General features: G+C 40.6%; 1 protein-coding gene across 4 annotated transcripts in view; it reads left to right on the forward strand.

Moving 5' to 3' along the window:
• The window catches only part of WASF3 (WASP family member 3), a 133609-nt gene that overhangs the window by 8737 nt on the left and 106688 nt on the right, over positions 1–18184 (forward strand). Inside the window, exon 2 of one of the 4 annotated variants that reach the window (XM_042937477.1) lies at positions 7447–7669. The exons of the other annotated variants lie outside the window; for them this stretch is intronic. The gene's annotated coding sequence lies outside the window, so the exon portion shown is untranslated. The remainder of the gene's footprint in view (positions 1–7446; positions 7670–18184) is intronic. 4 annotated transcript variants of the gene reach the window in all.

Here is an 18184-nt window from a genome sequence, read left to right on the forward strand (position 1 = left end):
ACTTCTCATCCCCCTGGCTGAACTCCGACGCGGCCTCATTTAATGTGCTGAAGGCTAAAAACGTCGGCTGACTCTGAATCCCGTAGGCTGACTCTGAATCCCCGAGAAGAGAGGACGTAGATATTGGTGACATAACTAACCAGTCTGCAGACTGGGAACTTGGCCGAGCATCCTGGTGGTGAAAGGGGGAAACATCGTTAGCTCTACCCTGCAGCTTTGACCATCTGTAGAAAACATACCAGTTTCCTTTCCTTAATACGTTCCCCAAACCCTCACTTGGGGTTCGTATTGGTTACACTGAGAGCCACAGTGACGGGTGTGCAGCCCATAGGACGTGGTTTTTCTGAAGCTGATTATATTCTGTTTTTTAGATGAAGGGAAAACACACCTTAATAACAGCGTTTCTGCAGAGGGTTAAACTCACATGGTTCATGTGCTTTCTGGTGGCAAGTGTGAATGCACTGCATCTCTGTCAAAACAGCCATTCAGGAATATAATGAGCCTCAAATGGATTTTTTTGGTAAAAGGTGTATAGAAGCTGGTTTGAAGTTCTCTTTCCTGATTAGGTTGGAGTGCTGGTATTTTATGTTGTCAATTAGAGGTAGACTTTTTAGAGACCAAAAATGGAGAAATGATTGATTAATTCAAAGTCAATGTACAGCATGCCAAGCGTGTTCCAGAACAGGGGTTGGTAAACAATAGCCTTCGGGCCCAGTCTGGACTTTTGCCTGATTTTGTAAAGAAAATTCTATTGGAGTAGAGGCCTGTCCATTCGTTTACATACTGTCTGTGGCTGCTTTTGTGCTATAAGGCAGAGGTGAGTAGTTGTGACAGGAACTGTCTAACCTGCAGAGTACAAAATATTTACTGGATGAGTCTTTAGAGCAAAAAATCCCGACCCCTCTTCTAGAGGGTAAGTGCCCTTTCTCAGATCCCGTTCGAGTGGGGGGGGAAAGATAATAAATAAGCAGCATAAATACATGTAGTGATAATGGCCATGGAAAAAGTACAGGAGCAAGGGGACAGTGTATCGGGGACTGCCATTCTTGATAGTGTGGTCAAGGAAGTGGTCAGGGAAGGTGTCTCTGGGGTGACAGTTGACAGAGGCGTGATGAAGGTCAAGTGCACCAGTCCGGCAGATATTTTGGCCAAGAGCCTTATGGGAGGAGGAACAGCAGGTGCAAAGACCCTTGAGGTGGTAGGAGGGTAGTATGAGTAAGTGGGGTGTGTGTGTGTGTGTGTGTGTGTGTGTGTGTGTGTGTGTACGTGTGCAGTTACAGAGGTAATAAAGGACCAGATCATGTAGGGTCTGGTAGACTGTGGTGGCACTTTGGATTTTATTCTGAGTCAAATGGAAAGCCATTGCAAGTTTTTGAGCAGGGAAACGATACCATGTGGCTTAGATTTTAAAAGGGTCGCCAGCAGTGTCGTGTAGAGAATACATTGTAGGGGACAAGGTAGAAAGACAGTGTGTGCACCTGCTAGGCATTGCTAGATGCTGAGGGTGTCAGGATGAATCAGATGGCCCTTTCCTCCAGGGGCTGACGGTGTAACCGCTGAGAAAAACAAGTGAAAAGATCACTGTCGTGTGTAGCTGTAGGTGGGAAAGTGTAAGGTGCCGTGGGATTGGGCAGGAGGGGTGCTTGATCCAGAGTGGGAGACGACACCTGCCTGAGAAAACGGGAGGACGCTAATGAAGACTGATCGGAATAGGTGCCCGTTGCATACCTGAGCTCTGAGAGTTTTGGAAGAACCACGCGAACAGATCGTCAGAGATTCTGCCATCGAGCAGAGGTGGCGGTGGGTTTCAGATCCTAACGATTGTTCTCTGGAGCACTGTGGGAGAGTGATTCTAAGATTGCGTCGGGCCCCGATGGGATACGATGCAGTGGGCGCTGAAGGGGCATGGATGATCTTTGCCAGAGAGCAAGACCAAGGTAATATTGGTCCGGAAAAATTGTAGAAAAGTCTCTGTAATTTATCTGTGGAACGTATTGTAGAGCGTTGATAACCTTTCCCATGAGCCCAGCAGCATGAATGAGGTTGCAAAATATACCTCTAAGTAGTTAAACAAATTGATCTGCTGTCTGCAGTTACTGGATCTGACCCAATGAAACTTTGGAGGATGTCTATAGCGATGGTTTTTATTTTTGAGAGAGGTGATATTATCCCATTTTGGATAATAATTAGCGGAAAAAATTGCTGCCATTTTTATTGGTGTAGTGAAGGTTATTCATCTTTTTATTTTCTTTAATAGAGTGTCTAGATCATCTGAAAATAATTTCAGTGATTATAAAAGAAATAGGGAGATGAAATGGATACATTCACAATCGTAGAGGGAGTTATTTTTTGTACTACCCTGGTATTGTAATGAACAGAATTTCGTAAGGATATAGAAGATTTGAACAACACAATATTTGAACAATAAACTCGCCTTGCATGTCTAGACATTGCCCCTAACAACTGCAGAATACACATTATTTACCAGTTCATGTGGATAAGCTGTCAGCTTATGGGATATTTCAGAGGATTGAGGTCAAACAGTACAGTATTCTTTGCGTTAAACTAAAATCAATAGCAAAAAGTAAAATCATTTCTAAATACCCACAAATTATGGAAGATCTTTAATTGCAATGAGAATTTTAAATATTGACAAAATATTTTGATCAGAATTAATATGAAAATACTTCATATCGAAATCTGGGGGATGCAGCTAAAGTTATACTTAGAGGAAAGTTTATAGCCATAAATACATGTTAGGAAAGAAGACTGAAAAACATTCAGTGATCTGTACATCCATCTCACGGAGTTAGGAACAAAACAGCAAACTAAACACGGAGGAAGTACAGTTGACCCTTACCGTGGGGGTTAAGGATGCTGACCCCTGGGCAAAGATTCACATGTAATTTTCGGGTATGGATTTTAAGTCAAGGTCTGAAAACCTTTCCCTGCACCCATGTTACAGAAGGCTTCACCAATAATTTCCTTAAGAAGTTCGGTAGCTTTCAGCTCTTACATTTTGATTTCTGCTGCACTTGGAGTTTATTCTGGTGTGTGATATTATGAATGGGTCTCATCTTATCTTCCACGTGGCTATTCACTTGCCCCAACATTGATGAAGCCCATCTTCGCGCAAGTCATTTGAGATGCCACCATTGTTATATATTACTAGGTTTCCGTATATAGGTTGGGTCTGTTTTTGCATTCTCTGTTTCATTTCCCTGGTCTGTCTGCCTCTTTGAGTGCTACCACCACAATTTTAATCATGGAACTTTGTTCTCGTATCTGGTAGGGCTACTTCTCCCTCGTTCCAGTTCAGTGTTAACTGAGCGTCAACTTGTCTAGCTCCATAAAGAAGCTTCCGAGGAATTTTTATTGCAGTTGTGTTATATTTGTAAATTAGTTTAGGGAGAACCAACTGCCAATCTACTGAAGTTGCGATATCTCATCCATGAATGGTGGATGCGGAAGTCTCACAGGGTGTGCCTTTTCAGGAGTGTGAGTCTGTAGATTTCTTCATGGAAGTTTTGAACATTTCTTGTTAAGTGTGCGTTCTTTTCTCTTGCTGTTACAAATGGGGTTTTCTCTTCCATTACATATCCTGACTGGTTATCGGTTGTGGACACGAAGGCTATTGTTTTTTTGTTTGTTAATTTTATATCCTGCTGCCTTGCGGAATTCCCTTTCTTGAGTTATTTTTTATCACTGATTCTTTTGATTTTCCAGGTTTACTGTCATGCGATCAGCTAGTAGAGAGTTTTATTTCTCCTTTTTCACTGTTTGTGTTTTTAGTTGTTTTCTCTTGGTGAATGCCTCCAGATTAATTAATGCTTACAGTGTTAAATAGTAGACAACGTATTGGGCATCCTTGCTTGGTTCTTGGCCTTAAGTGGGCATGCCTCTAGTTTTGACCCAGTAAGATGTTGGCACCCCCGCTCTCTTGTGTGCGTGCTCTCTTGTGGGTGTACTCTCTTGTGTGGGTACTCCTACGCACATACTCTCTCTATATGTATCGGTAAAGTCATGTTAAGATTCCTATTTATTCAAGAGATGGTTTTCCAGAATTAGGAATGGATACTGAATTTTGTCAAGGGTTTTTTTCAGGCCTTTTTGGAGGTTATTATGTATTTTTTCCTCATTAGATTTATTAGTATGGTGAGTTGTTATTATTCAATTTGCTAATACTGAATAACAATAATAATAATACTGGTGTTGTTTTTTTTTTTATTCCTTTAAGTTTATTCATTTATTTTTGAGAGAGAGAGAGAGTATGTATGTGTGTGAGCAGGGAAGGGGCAGAGAAAGAAGGAGGGAGAGAATCCCAAGCAGGCCTCACACTGTCAGTGTAGACCCTTGACATGGGCCTGATCCCACAAACCACGAGATCATGACCTGAGCTGAAATCAAGAGTTGGACGCTTAACTGACTGAGTCACCTAGGTGCCCTGGGTTTTTTTTTCTTTAATATTTTATTTCATATGTCTGCATCGGTGTTCCTAAGTGCTATTCGTTTGTAAAGGTGTTCTTTTTTTTTTACTATCTTAATTGGGTTCAGGTATTAACGTTACAGTTTTTTATGTTATACTTGATTCATAAAAAGAATTTGGAAGTTACTCTTTATTTTTCATGTTTTAAAACAATTTAATATTGGAACTGTCTGTTTTTTAAGGGTTTGGTAGATTTCCTCTGGGCTCTCTGGTTTGGTCCTCTTTCAGTAAGGTAGTTCTTTGGTAACTTTTTCTGATTCTTCTAGGGAAGTTAGTTGGTTTAAGCATTGTCTCTGCTGGGGTCCGTTTTGATACGCTGTATTTCCTAAGAAATTATCTATTTCATCTAGGTTTTTAAATGTGTTTGCATGCAAGGGGGCAGGGTACTCTTTTATGATTTATAGATTTTATCTTTTTTGTATTCGTGTATTCGCTTCTTTTTTTCCTTTGCTGAAATTAGTGTATGCTTTGTTTTGTTATTTCAGCTGTACAGGTCTGTGGCATTACGTCCTTTAAGTGCAACCATGAGCACCATTCAGCTCTAGAGCTGCTTCACCTTCCCATAATCCAAATTCTGTGCTGGTTGAATATTCACCCCCCGTTCTTCCCTTCCCCCAGCTCCTGGCAACCACCGTTCTCCTTTCTGTCTATGAATCTGATGACTCTAGGTCCCTCATATACGTGAACTCAGTTTTTTTTTTTTTAAAGAATGAGAATTTTTATTAAGTTAATTTCTGCTTTTGTATCTTTACAGTTACCATCTTTAAAAAAATGTATTTATTTTAAAGTAATCTCTAGACCTAACATGGGGCTCGAATCATGACCCTGATCTTAAGAGTTGTAAGCTCCACCAACTGAGTGAGGGGCCTTCTTTGTACTCCTTTTGGTTTACCTTGTTCTCCTTTTTAGCTTTTTGAGTTAGGAATGGAATTCATTCATTTTCTGCTCTTAAAAAATTGACATAGGTGGTTAAGGCTCTGGATTTGTTTCTGATTAGGACTTTAAATTCTTCCATGGAGTCTGATATGTAATATTTTCATTATCATTATTTTTTAGGAATTCTGTGACTTGTTTGTATATTCTCTTTCTTCCAAGAGTTGTTTAAGGTTTTCGGTGGGAAGGCTTTAAAAAAATAATTTCTAGCTTTTCTCTGATTTTTAAGAAAAAAATGTTAATTTTATTGATACTGATAAAAATCACATCAGAAGTGTGGAGCTTGGTGCATTTTCACAAAATGTATTCCATCACCCATGAAACTAGCACCTAGAACATTCCAGTGTCTCCTTTGAGTCATGACCACCCTGCTCTCCAAGGGCATCCCCTATGCTGACTTCTAAACTGATGAGTTTTGCCTGGTTTTGAATTTTGATCATTATAAATGGTTTTGTATTTAGATCTTTTGTTCACCAATTTTTAAAAATTCGTCCATGTTGTTGCAAGTACTCTTGGGTCATTTATTCTTCTTGCTGTGTGTGATTCCATTGTGTGTACCATAATTCATTTATGTTTCTCTTCTTGTACCATTTTACATTGTTTCCAGTCTTTCAGTTTTCTTTGCAATTTTGATCACTGGTTATTGTTGGTAATATTGCTGTTTCATCATTACGTTCATGATTTATTTGTGCCTTATCCTGGGATTAATGTTTTGTGTTTGTTCAAAGGAGGTATATTCTCTATTCTTAGAGCATGGCGTTCATATATGTCCAAAAAAACCCTTCTTTATTGGTTATGTTGTTTAGATCATTTACTTTTTTTTTTTTTTAATGTTTATTTTTGAGACAGAGACAGAGCATGAACGGGGGAGGGTCAGAGAGAGAGGGAGACACAGAATCTAAAACAGGCTCCAGACTCTGAGCTGTCAGCACAGAGCCCGACGCGGGGCTCGAACTCACGGACCGCGAGATCATGACCTGAGCCGAAGTCGGATGCTCAACCGACTGAGCCACCCAAGCGCCCCTAGATCATTTATTTTTAGTCTTTGTTTATTTTCCTTCCTGATCTGTTTTGGGTACTGAGTAGTGCGTGTCTCTTATTTATAGAGATTGTATTTTTTCTTGGATTGGTTATAGTTTCTGTTATTTGATTCATAGATATTAATACTTTTTTTGCATTGTGAAATAATAGCTTTTAGCATTCATCCGCTTGAATACTTTTTGTCTTAACTTTTATCTTGTCTGGTATGATTGCCACCTAATTGCTTCCATTTGCCTGATAAGTTTTTGTGCATCGCTTTATTTTTAGCCTTTTTGAATCTTGCATCTTAAATCTGTCTTCTCGTTACTACGGTACAGGGTTGGCCTTTGCTCTCTGAGGAAGTTTGAAAATCTTTTAAGTAAGCAAGTTTAGTTCATTCACATGAATTGTTATAACTGAGATACTTGTTTTCAGCTCTGTTGTTATCTATGATACAGTTACCGTGTGTATCGAACTTACTGTGTTCACTCATGTGTATTTTCCTTGAGCTTGATAAAGACAACTTCATATCTAGGAAGGAATAAATTTTTGTTCTAGCGGTTACTTTTCAATTATGTACCTGTATAGTACACCCTCCCCCTTTTTAACCATTTTAACCCATTTTACTCTCTTGTATGTCACCTTGACATGGCTTTTTTTGATTCTCACCTGTTACCAATACAGTAGTGATTTTATTGTTTTTTTCTTTCTCTTTTACCTCCCCATTTTACTTACTTACTTAACTTATTTATAGTGTATGCGCTCGCTCGCAAGCCGGGGAGGGGCAGAGGGAGAGAGAGAATCTTAAGAAGCTCCATGGTCAGTGTGGAGCCCTACTTGGGGCTCGATCTCATGACTGAGATCACGATCTGAGCCGAAACCAAGAGTCAAGACGCTTAACCGAGTGAGCCACGCAGGGGCCCCTTCCCATTATTTTTGTTGCAATTTTCTGCTTTGTCACAATGTAGGTTTATATACTTTATCCGTGACCCTAGTCTCGTTTTTAGTTTTAGTTCTGCTGTTGAATACACAGACTGGGCACTTCTTCATCAGTCCTCTTCAGTCATCCTGTGACCGGTGGGAGATTCTGCATTGTGTGAACGGAGGTCTCAGTTCTTGGCTTCCCCAGGAGAAGATTTATGTGCGGATCCACACTTGCTCTGGACTAAAGGTGGCCGGACGGAAAGTAGCAAGCACGGAGCAGTTTATTAAGGACAGTACATCCTCAAGGTGGGAGAGTGGGCAGGCCCAGAAGTGGCAGCTGCCGGGGTTAGAGGGGACATTTCTTTCTGTGTTTGCATAGGTCATGGGTCACAGCTAGGGCCATCTCCCACTGAGGGCTGAGGTTGCTTCCAGTCATCTACGGGACTACTCCCACAGGTTAGGAAGGGGAGCTTTTGGCCCTATACACACACGGTTCTTGCCAGAACTGTCATGGCCATCTCCCCCAGGGAGTGGGGGTTGAAACCACAGTGTAAATATATTAAAATGAATCTACAGGTTACCCTGGGACAGAGGTTGAAGAGGAGAGCCATGTTCTACACCTGTGGCTCTTGGTCTATCAGCCCTGTGTGTTGGAAGCCACAAAGTAAGGGGGAACCTGGGTGGCTCAGTCGGTTGAGCCTGACTCCAGCTCAGGTAATGATCTCAGGGTTCGTGAGTTCGAGTCCCACATGAGGCTCACGGCTGTCAGCTCAGGGCCAGCTTCACATCCTGTTTCCCTCTCTCTGCCCCTACCCCACTCATATCCTCTCTCTCTCTCTCTCTCTCTCTCTCTCAAAAACGAATACACATTTAAAAAAAAAGCCACAAAGTCAGGATGTTGTGCCCTCAGGCTTCTTATGTGTCTCCTGTGTATCACTGCCTTTGCCTCTTACTCATGTCTGACTGCCTGTTCCATTCCTTGGTTAGATGGAGTTCAGTGTCTAGTGCATCCATTGAATATAATGGATTAACTTCTCTCCCGTGCATGTAGAAGTGTGTTAGTTTTGTGTCTTTGGGAGAACTGAGAAGATAGTCATGCCGATCATTCTGTGTCTTTGATTCAGATGATGAGCCTCAGTTGAGAAGGGTGATTGGAATCCTTAGGATGCGTGCCTGTGTAAGCATTTTTTGAGTTCTTGCTTGTTTGAGTATTTTTCATGGTCCCGATAGTTGAAGGACAGCTTGGCTGGGTATAAAAACGTATGTTTCACTAAGTTTTCAGGCTGACGCAGGGCTCCATCTCACAACCGTGAGATCATGACCTGAGCCAAAATCAAGAGTCGGATGCTTAACCAACTGAGCCACCCAGGTGCCATCCCTCTTTTAGTATTTTAAATATCTTTTCCCAGAGTCTTGACTCTTTGTACCCTGGAATACTTGTGTCTTCAGTTACATGATGTTTGACTTTCTTTGCCTGTTTTCTGTTTCATTCACTGTCTGCATACTCATTTCTTTATCTTTTTCTTTTGGTTGTTTTCTCACTTTTTCTTAATGCCTTTTATTAAATTTTCATTTGAAGTTAATTTCCTTTGGGCACCTTTTCATTTAATCTTCTGCAACAGGATTTTTTTCTTCTATTTCTTTCCCAATTAAGTTCAGCTTGCTTTTGTTTCAGTTTCTTTTTCAGTCCATTTTCATTGTCAGCTTCTGTACTAGATTCACATGTGCTTGTTTGAGGGTACTCAGTTCGGTTTTGAGTGTCATACTAGAGTTTTCTTTGGTTTCACAGATGCTTTGGGGGAGAAGTTTTGTTAGTGAAATGCTTTGATTTACATTTTCTGTTTTCCTCTAGCAGTTTTGTGTGGGTATGGACTTCATTTACGTTTTTGAATCCCTGTTTATTTTGTGAGTAGGTTTCTTGGTTGGAGAGCACTCTTTCCAGTTGTTCCCTAAATTCTTTTAATGATGTCAGTTTTGGTGGGCGGGTGGCTTGTCTTATTTTTGCTTTCATTTCTGCAGTTTCTTAATTTTCCTCTTCTTTCTTTCTTTCCCCTTTCTGCCATGTCTCCAAGACGTGCCAGTCTCTCTAAATAACTGACCCTTCTTCACAAACGTTGCTTCTCCAAGGCTGCGACTTCTAGTTCCACTCACTTTCAAGCCCCTCTCTTGTAGCCAGTTCTGTGAACTACCAAGTCTTGATCTGTGTTCAGTGACGTAGCACTTTTTCTCCCCCCAGGGGGTTGAGGGTCATTTAAGTCTTCCACATGTCTCTACTCTGTTTTATATAACCTTTCATCTCTCCAGCCTTGTTCTCTCCAGCCATAGGCTTTCAGTGGTGTAGGGTGGAAGCTCTGTTGGAATGCAGTTTATTTATTTACAGCTTATTTGAAGGCTGTTGTATTCTGCTTCCTATTCCGGCACGAAGGCATGGGTCATATGTGGATATTTTTGCTCTTCTTATAGATGTTTCGGGAAGAGGATGTATGGGGAGATTTGGAATCAGGGTGGCCAAACTCTTGCAAGCCTGGAAGTCCTGCCAGAGAAGCATAGTCTTAACATCAAATATTGTCAAGGAATAAATTATAGGACAGTCTCATTCATGAACATACTTGCAAAAATCCTTAAGCATAACAATGAGATCTACCAGTGTAAAAGGGTAATATGAGCGTTTTGTATTTATTCTAGAATGCGAGGTTGGCTTAATACTCAAAATCAAATGTATCTCATCATATTAATGAAGGAGAAAAACTAGTATAATCATTATGAGATGCAGAAAGCACTCAAATTTAATATTTGTTCATGTTGAAAAACTGTTAAGCAAGCTAGGAAAGAATGATCTCAGGAAGAGTATCTACAAGGAAACTTACAGCAAATGTCATATTAATGGTGTTCAGTGATGAAATGCTTATCTTCGGAAATTGGGAATGAAATAAGAATGCTTGTCCTTACCACATTTATTCACCATTATGCTGTAGGTTATGGCCAATGCAGTAAGAAAAGAAAAGTAAAAGGATACGAATTAGAAGAAAAAAAAAATTGAATGTATGTAGGTAGTACGATTGGTTTGTGTAGTATTGTATATAGAAACATCCAAGAGAATCTACACGTAAGTTATTAGACTTTAGAAGTGTATTTAGCATGGTTGTTGAATTCTCTATAGCAACTGGAAAATGAAATTAACAAAGACATTGTTCTGGCATTAAAGGTCCCAATATATAGGAGTAGAAGTAGCAAGAAATTTATAATACCATTGTGCAGGAAACTATAAAATATTTAGAGAATTTAAGGGAAAGGTAAGGAAAAGGGGACTATATCATGTTCATGAAATGAAAGCCTTAATATCATGGAGATGTCAGTCCTCTCTAAATCAATACATGGATTCTGTTCAACCTTAGACCATAGCCTGAAAAATTTGGGGAGGAATGGAAATTGACTATTTGTGTCTAAAATTTATGTGGAAAAATAGAGGGCCACGAGTTTCAAGACATTCTTGAAGAACAACAAATCCCTGGGCTTATCAGATACGTAGAGTTATTATAAAGCTATAGGATTCAAGCAGCGTGGTATTAATGCGTGTAAGCGTAGGCAAACACGATTAATGAAGTGGAGTAGAAAGCCCTAAAGCAGGCCCAGGCATTTATAGATGTCTGATTATGTTAAGTGCAAAACAGTCTGGAAAGAATGTTTTTTTTTTTGATAAAAATTGTTGTGTGATTGTTAAGATGGCTGTCCCTAATTGACATTTGACCCCTATCCTGTATCATACTCAGAGATCAATTCCACACAGACTACAGGTCTACAGGTAAAAAATAATATAGAAAATCCTCATGGCCTGTGAGCAGGAGAACCTTTCTTAAACAGGACACAGAAGGCCCTGACTATAAATAAACAGATGCTAAGTTGAACTGAGTATTAAGAACTTCTGTTTATTAAAGTGTACCATTGAGATTCAAAAAGTAGTCCATAGGCTGAAAAAGAATGTTTGAATCACATGTAAACTGACATGTCTCCTACCTCGAAAATTTGAAGAGCTGGCAGAGATCAGTAAGAGAGCCAGATAACCTAACAGATCAATGGGCAAGAGACTTGAACTTGCACTTTTCCAGAAGATGTACAAATAGCCAATGAAGATACGAAAAGAAGTTTAAACTCAGTAGTCGGGAAGTGCAGAATAAATAATACTGAGATATCGCCACAGTCTTCAGATGGGCTAACGTTGAAAAGACCGGCAGTCTGTAGCGTGGAGCCACCGGAATGCATATCCCAGCTGATGGGAGTGGAAATTGGTACATACGCGTTGAAGAGCTGTTGGGGGTTGTACCGAAGTCGGAGGTCCACATTCCTCGTGAACCAGTATCTGTCTTCTACATATACGCTCCATAGCTATGCGTGCACGATTGCACCAAGATACGTGTACGGTGGTGTGCATAGAAGCATTATTTGTAATACCCCATTTGGATACATCCCACGTGTTCGTCAGTAGCACAACGATTATGTAAAGTGTGGTGGATTCATCCACCACCCAGTGATAGAAGTGAAAAAGTTGAAGCCGTGTGCGACAGCAGTAATAATCTCATAAATTTGACGTTGAGTGAAAAGATGCTAGACAGCAGAATCCAAACTGTATGCTTTTGCTAAATACGGTTTTAAAGGGGTGTCAGGAACAGGGGAGGTGATTATCTTTGGGGAAGAAGAAGGGATTCCAAGTGAGAGAGGCACGATGGGTACTTCTGAGGGTGCTGGCATGGTCTTATTTCACGATCTTGATGGTGGTTCCCTGGATTTGTCCACTTTGCGTTAATCCTTCAAGCTGCAATTTCTTTAATAGCTAGATTTATTCTATATACGTCACGTTTACACTGGTGTTCGGATATAGATTTCCTTCACAGCTCGTGTTCGGTTTTGATTCAGTTCACTTATAAGTGTTAATCTTTTCATCGAAAACCAATGTGGGTTTTGAGCCAGCTCTCTCCCCCTCCCCCTGTCTATTTTTTCTAGCGGAAGTCCTGCCTCTCTGACAGCTGCAGACCTCATTAGTCCTCCTTGCTTCTATACTCTCGACCAGCAGTTTTCTCAGTGTAGAATGGGACCTCGGGGAGTCTCCAGCACCTTTTTAGGGGTCATTGAGGTCGCACTTACTTTCAAAATTAGGCTAAAATATAATTTGCCCTTTTTACTCTCATTATTTCAGAGCATACAATAGGGTTTTTCAGAGGCTGCATGACAGAGCTAACAGTTACTTGAAAAGACTATTAAAAACTCCTCTTTCCAACTAGATATCTGTGTAAGACTGAATTGTCTCCACACACTGCAGCCAAAACAACGTGTTACAGTGGAATGAATTCAGAAAGCAGATACGAAAATCCAGCTGCCTTCTTTTAAGCCAGATGTTAAAGAAACTCGTAAAAATACAATGGTGCCAATGGTTTTTTGTTTTGAGAAATACAGTTATTTTTTAAGATAACGTTTGTTCACACATAATGAATTTATTTTGTGCTTTTCAGTGCTTTTTTTTTTTTTTTTTTTTTTTGAGAGGGAGAGAGAGAGAGAGAGAGGGAGAGTGAGCGCATGTGTGTGAGCCAGGGAGGGGCAGAGAGAGAGAGAGAGAGAGAGAGAGAGAAAATCTTAAGCAGGCTTCATGCCCAGCATGGAGCCCAGTGTGAGGTTCTGTTTCATGACTGTGAGATCTTGCTTGACTTGAGCTGAAATCAAGAGTTGGGCGCTTAACTGACTGAGCCACCTAGGCACCCCAGCGTTTTATTTAAAACATTTTTCTCATAATTTCTAATATGGTAAATATTGATACATACAACTCATGAACAATCACAGTTTGGGGTTTCAGATGGTAAGAGGTCCTGAACAAAAATTTTAGAGGATTATTGCTTCATACAGCAGTGGTTCACCCAGGGAGTTTTAAAGATACTCATGCCTGTGTCCTGGTCCCATAAATTGTGATTTAATTGGGCCTGGGGTGTTGCATAGGTTTGAAATTTCTAAATGACCTCTAGAGGATTCTGCCGTGTACACAAGCTTGGGAATTCTATTGATTTATAGTTTGGGATGGTGGTATATTGTATGCTTATGTGACTTCTGCTCTTGAGGTCTTGAAAAACAGATAAGGTGCTGGACCCCAGATTTGTACAAACACCTTACCTTGGGGGTCTTAATTTCATTTCTGGTTGTTGCTGTTATGTAGAAAAACAACCGATTTTTCAGAAAATAATTTTTAAAAAGTTGTTTTTTTTTTAACATTTATTTATTTTTGAGACAGAGACAGAGCTTGAGCGGGGGAGGGGCAGAGAGAGAGAGGGAGACACAGAATCTGAAACAGGCTCCGGGCTCCGAGCTGTCAGCACAGAGCCCGACACGGGGCTCGAACTCACGGACCGTGAGATCATGACCTGAGCTGAAGTCGGACACTTAACCGACTGAGCCACCCAGGCGCCATTTGACCCTGAGCTTTTCTTTGTGGGAAGAGTTTTAATTATTAATCCAGTCTGTTAACTTGCTACGACCTAATTCAGCTTTTCTCTTTCTTTTTTAGTTACTTTTGTTAACTTATATGTTTCCAGCAACTTTCCTTTTCATCTGAGTTGTCCAGTTGGTGGCGTACATTTGTTGGTTATTCCTTTATAATTGGTTGGTGGTAATTGATGTTTTCTTATTTCATAACGATTTTGTGCTCTTCTACTCTCTTTTTATCTTGGTCAGTTTCAGGGTTTGTCAGTTTTGTTGATCTGCTTCCATCTAGGTAGGATTTAACCTCAAAATCGTTTAAAAAATGATAATTATCTGATGTCTGTGATTGGACTATGGAATTTTAGGATGATGATTGTCTGGGATTGTTTTTTGAACATGAAATGGATACTTAGTCTCTGTAAAAACAACAAGAGAGAAACTAGATTGAAATACATAAGTAGAGGTGCCTGGGTGGCTCAGCTGGTTGAGCATCTGACCCTTGATTTTGGCTCAAGTCATGATCCCTGGGTCTTTGGATCTGTCTCTGTGTGGGGCTCTTTGACTCTGTCCCTCTGCCCTTCTCCCCTGCTCTCTCTTAAAAAAAAAAAAAAAGTAGTAGTAAGGTGTCTAAGCTAGAGAAAGGGGAAGGATACTGATGATTGATTATAAGTAAGTTATTTAATTATAATCCTTATTTTTTTTTGCTTACCTTTTATTGGGTCATTTCGGGTGGTAGACAAATGAAATTCAAATATTTCAGTGTTCCATGGATTAAATAAGTGAGTAATCTGGGTCCGGACAAGTGTCGAATTGAAGTGCCAATGACAGAAAATAAGGTTGAAAATAATATTTCTCCTCTTCTGAGGAGACATTTCTGTTTGGGTTATTTTGCACATATAACATAATCTCACATATATTGTCTCCTTGCCTGTTTTACCATTATTTATTTATGTATTTTTGGTCTCTGTGAATTTCTGATAAAAACAAAGGAAAAAAAGAAAAACGTAGACCATCTTGCAGTCCCCCCTCCGACCTCCCGTGCAGTGATGTATAGACATGATATGTACCCTTGCAGTGACCCTTTTCTACCAGGGGGTGACATTCCTCATGGTTAGTGTGAACCCTGATTATGCATGGTCATCAGAAATGAATGAACTGGTAACGCAAAGGAATGGATGAATCCAGAAAAAATGAACCACATCATGCTGAAAAACAGACGATTTCCAGACTGACTGCGTTTCTGAAACCTCAGATGTCGAACATTGGAGATGCCTGCATTTCCAGGAATTTCTTACTGTGTATTTTTGGCTTTCTAGTATATAAGATTTCATTAAAAAATAGCCTCTTAAACTTTTCCTTTTAGAAGAGTATTGGGGCAGATCCATTAATATGAATGTGTCTAGAAGTGGGCTTTTTCAGAGGTTCTGTAGCATGACATGGGTTAAAAGTATGTGCACTTTCCGTTTCTGTCAGGAACATTGGAAAGAATCTCCGTGAATGGAGTTACTCTCTCAATGGGCTTTGTATAAAACTGGCCAAGCATTAGATTCATATTCTTTCATAGGTCCAATTAGCATTCAAATATTATTTCTGAAGTGTTGGATTTAATATATTTTAGAGCTTCTTGACCCTCGCCCCCCAACTTTCTCCCTCCCCCCCCCCCAATTTTCTAATTACAGCCTCAAATTATTTCTAGTAATTTTAGAATTTCTTTTCTTGAAGATGGCATTTGTTTTTACAGGCAGTGATGGTTAATGAAACCCTTCCTTCTCTGGAGGAATGGAATATGATTTCCTAAATTGAGTAGAATTTGATTTATCCTAGTCTTCTGATTGAAGTGCTAAAATAAATCAGAAGATTCAGCAAATTTAATTTGAAGCTCCCTGAATTTTTGAAGTGGTAGGCATACGAATGATTAACTAGAAAAAGCAAATTTTTGGAAAGTTGAATGAATAGAAGCCCAGAGTGCTTTGAGTTGACCAGAGCATTTTGATCGGTTTCCCTTCCCTTTCCCCCAGATGCAGAAATGATAAATGCTACATCTTAAGGTTATATTTTACTGCTTTCTTTCTGGTTCTAGAGTACCGAAGTTAATCTAGCATAGTTTTGTAACTTTTTTTAGGCACTGTTATTTTCTTGCTGCTGTATGTAAGTTTCTTCGGTTAGCTTCAGTTTTCTTAATTTGCTGTTTTTCCTTCCCAGTGAGGTTTCCTACATGTATGTATATATTTAATAGCTTTATCACCCAGAGTTTCACTTTGGTTGGTAATTGTTCCTTTGGGAAGGAAAGTAAGGGGGAAACTTCATAAATTCATATTGTGATAGAAGGAAGCAGTAGGACACGAGTTAGCTGTAAATGTCAGAGAAGGACGGGGAGTAGTCACGAGTGACAAGTTAGCGTGGAGAAATCAGTCGGCACCCTTCCGCTCTCGTTCCAAACAGACTCATTCCCTTTGCAGCTGCTTGGTGTTCTAATGAGAAGTTACTGTTAACCTAAAAGAATTAAAACAGCCAATTATATTACCAGCAAAATGGGTTTATCCAGGGATAGTGGAGAACTGCAGTCTGAGACATGCAATCTGTGGAAGGCCAGTCCCCCAGACGAAGGAGAGGAATGTTAATTTATTGAGAAGGAGGAGGAAGTTGGGAGAGGTTGTTGGGAACAGAAAGCCCCTCGGAGAGAAGCAAGAGTTCAGGGTGACAACGGTTTCTCTTTGGCTGACTTGAAGGGGTAGCACATTCCTTGTAGGAGATGCGGTGTCCCATCTTTTCCCGTTGGGACCTGTAATTGACACTGCTTCCTGTAATTGATGTTGAGTGGGCCAGGCTCCCCTTTCTGGCCTCCCTGGTCCTTTTTAGTGAGGTTTTCCTTCGCTCATTTTCACATTACAGAACCACTGCTTTTGTGGGTAAGGGGTCCCAAGTTGTCATGTTTTCAGTGAAGATAATCAGAATTCCTTGGCTTTTTGTTTTTAATTATCTTGTACTAGAGATTCTTTGACAATCGTTTGCTACAAACTGGGCTTTGGTTTCGGAAGAACACAGGGGGGCTGTTTGGGATATTGAGGAGGAAGGGATATGTACTGGTACTTTGGGATAGGATGTTAGCAGGTGTGGATTGAAATATGTTTGCTTTCGGGACTTCGAATCGGGAGTAAAGGCAGTTTCCGTGAGCATTTGGCAGGTTTGTGGCTGTAGACACTGAGTTCTTTAGTATCTCAGATTTCCCTTTGCAAGTCCTTTGACCAAACTTGTTTCACCTGTAGCGGATGTACAGGGTTTAGGGGCTGCCTTCCGCACTTGTTTCATTTCTAGCTCACATGATGCTTCTAGTCTTTTTTTTTTTTTTTTTTTTTTTTTTTTAACTGACTTCCATCATCTGTTGTCTTTTTGAACAGGGGGATGTACATAAACGCAATCATGTAGAGATGGTTCCTGACTAGACCTACCCCTTTGTAGGTTTCAGGCTCGGGACTGATGACTGATGGCCTCTGAGACCGGCTGAGACAGAATTGCAAGCCAGTGGAGCAGGGGCTCTGGGGGCAGACTCATTGGGTTCAAATCTTGGCTTTGCCATTTCCTAGCAGCGTGGTTTCTGGGGCACTTGCCAACTTCGGGGAGCCTTGCTCTTCTCATCTATAAAACAGTAACTACCCCATAGAGTTGTAAGGAGTAAAGGAGAGCATGTAAATAATAAATAAAGGGTTGAGAGTGATGTACCAAGAATAGAAACCTGCCCGGCAGCCGGCAGAATAGAGGACGACAGAAAGAGTAAGAACATTCTTGAGAAAGTTTCAGACCTGCGTGTGCAGCATTGACCACACTTTTGAAGAGAGGGACACAACCACCTAGGTGTCCTTTTTAGCTGTTAGAAGTAATAGGGGAGAATTATGAGGGGATAATTTGTCAACCAGAAAGGTGATGACAGGCCTCTTTGTGGATGTTTAGAACAGGGCAGGAGGAAATTAACGCCGAGTTAGTGATTTGGGGTCTTGGTGCGAAGAGAGTGACAACTGCGGTGTTGTGGTTTGGGCGGAGTTAGTGTGGATAACTTGTCACCAGTTCTCATAAGACTGCATGCTTGTCTAGTGATTTATGGTGTTAAGGGTCTTTACGATCCGGTGGAATTTGATGAGTACGCTCAGAAGGTAGCTTATTGTTCAGATGATTCTCGTTTGCACGGGGGCAAGTTCCAGAGGCACTGGGGAGCAAGCAAGGATGAGAAAAAGTCCAGCGATTTTCCTTCGATGGGTGAGAGAGAAAGATTCACGCGGTCAGTGAGTGAATGCACCAGGCCTGTAGAGAATTCCTGATATGAGCGTGGGGCTCTTTCTCCTAGAGGTCGGGGTGGTGGCTGTCTGT

The sequence above is a fragment of the Panthera leo genome, chromosome A1 (genome assembly GCF_018350215.1).
Source record: "Panthera leo isolate Ple1 chromosome A1, P.leo_Ple1_pat1.1, whole genome shotgun sequence".
Lineage (NCBI taxonomy): Eukaryota > Metazoa > Chordata > Mammalia > Carnivora > Felidae > Panthera > Panthera leo.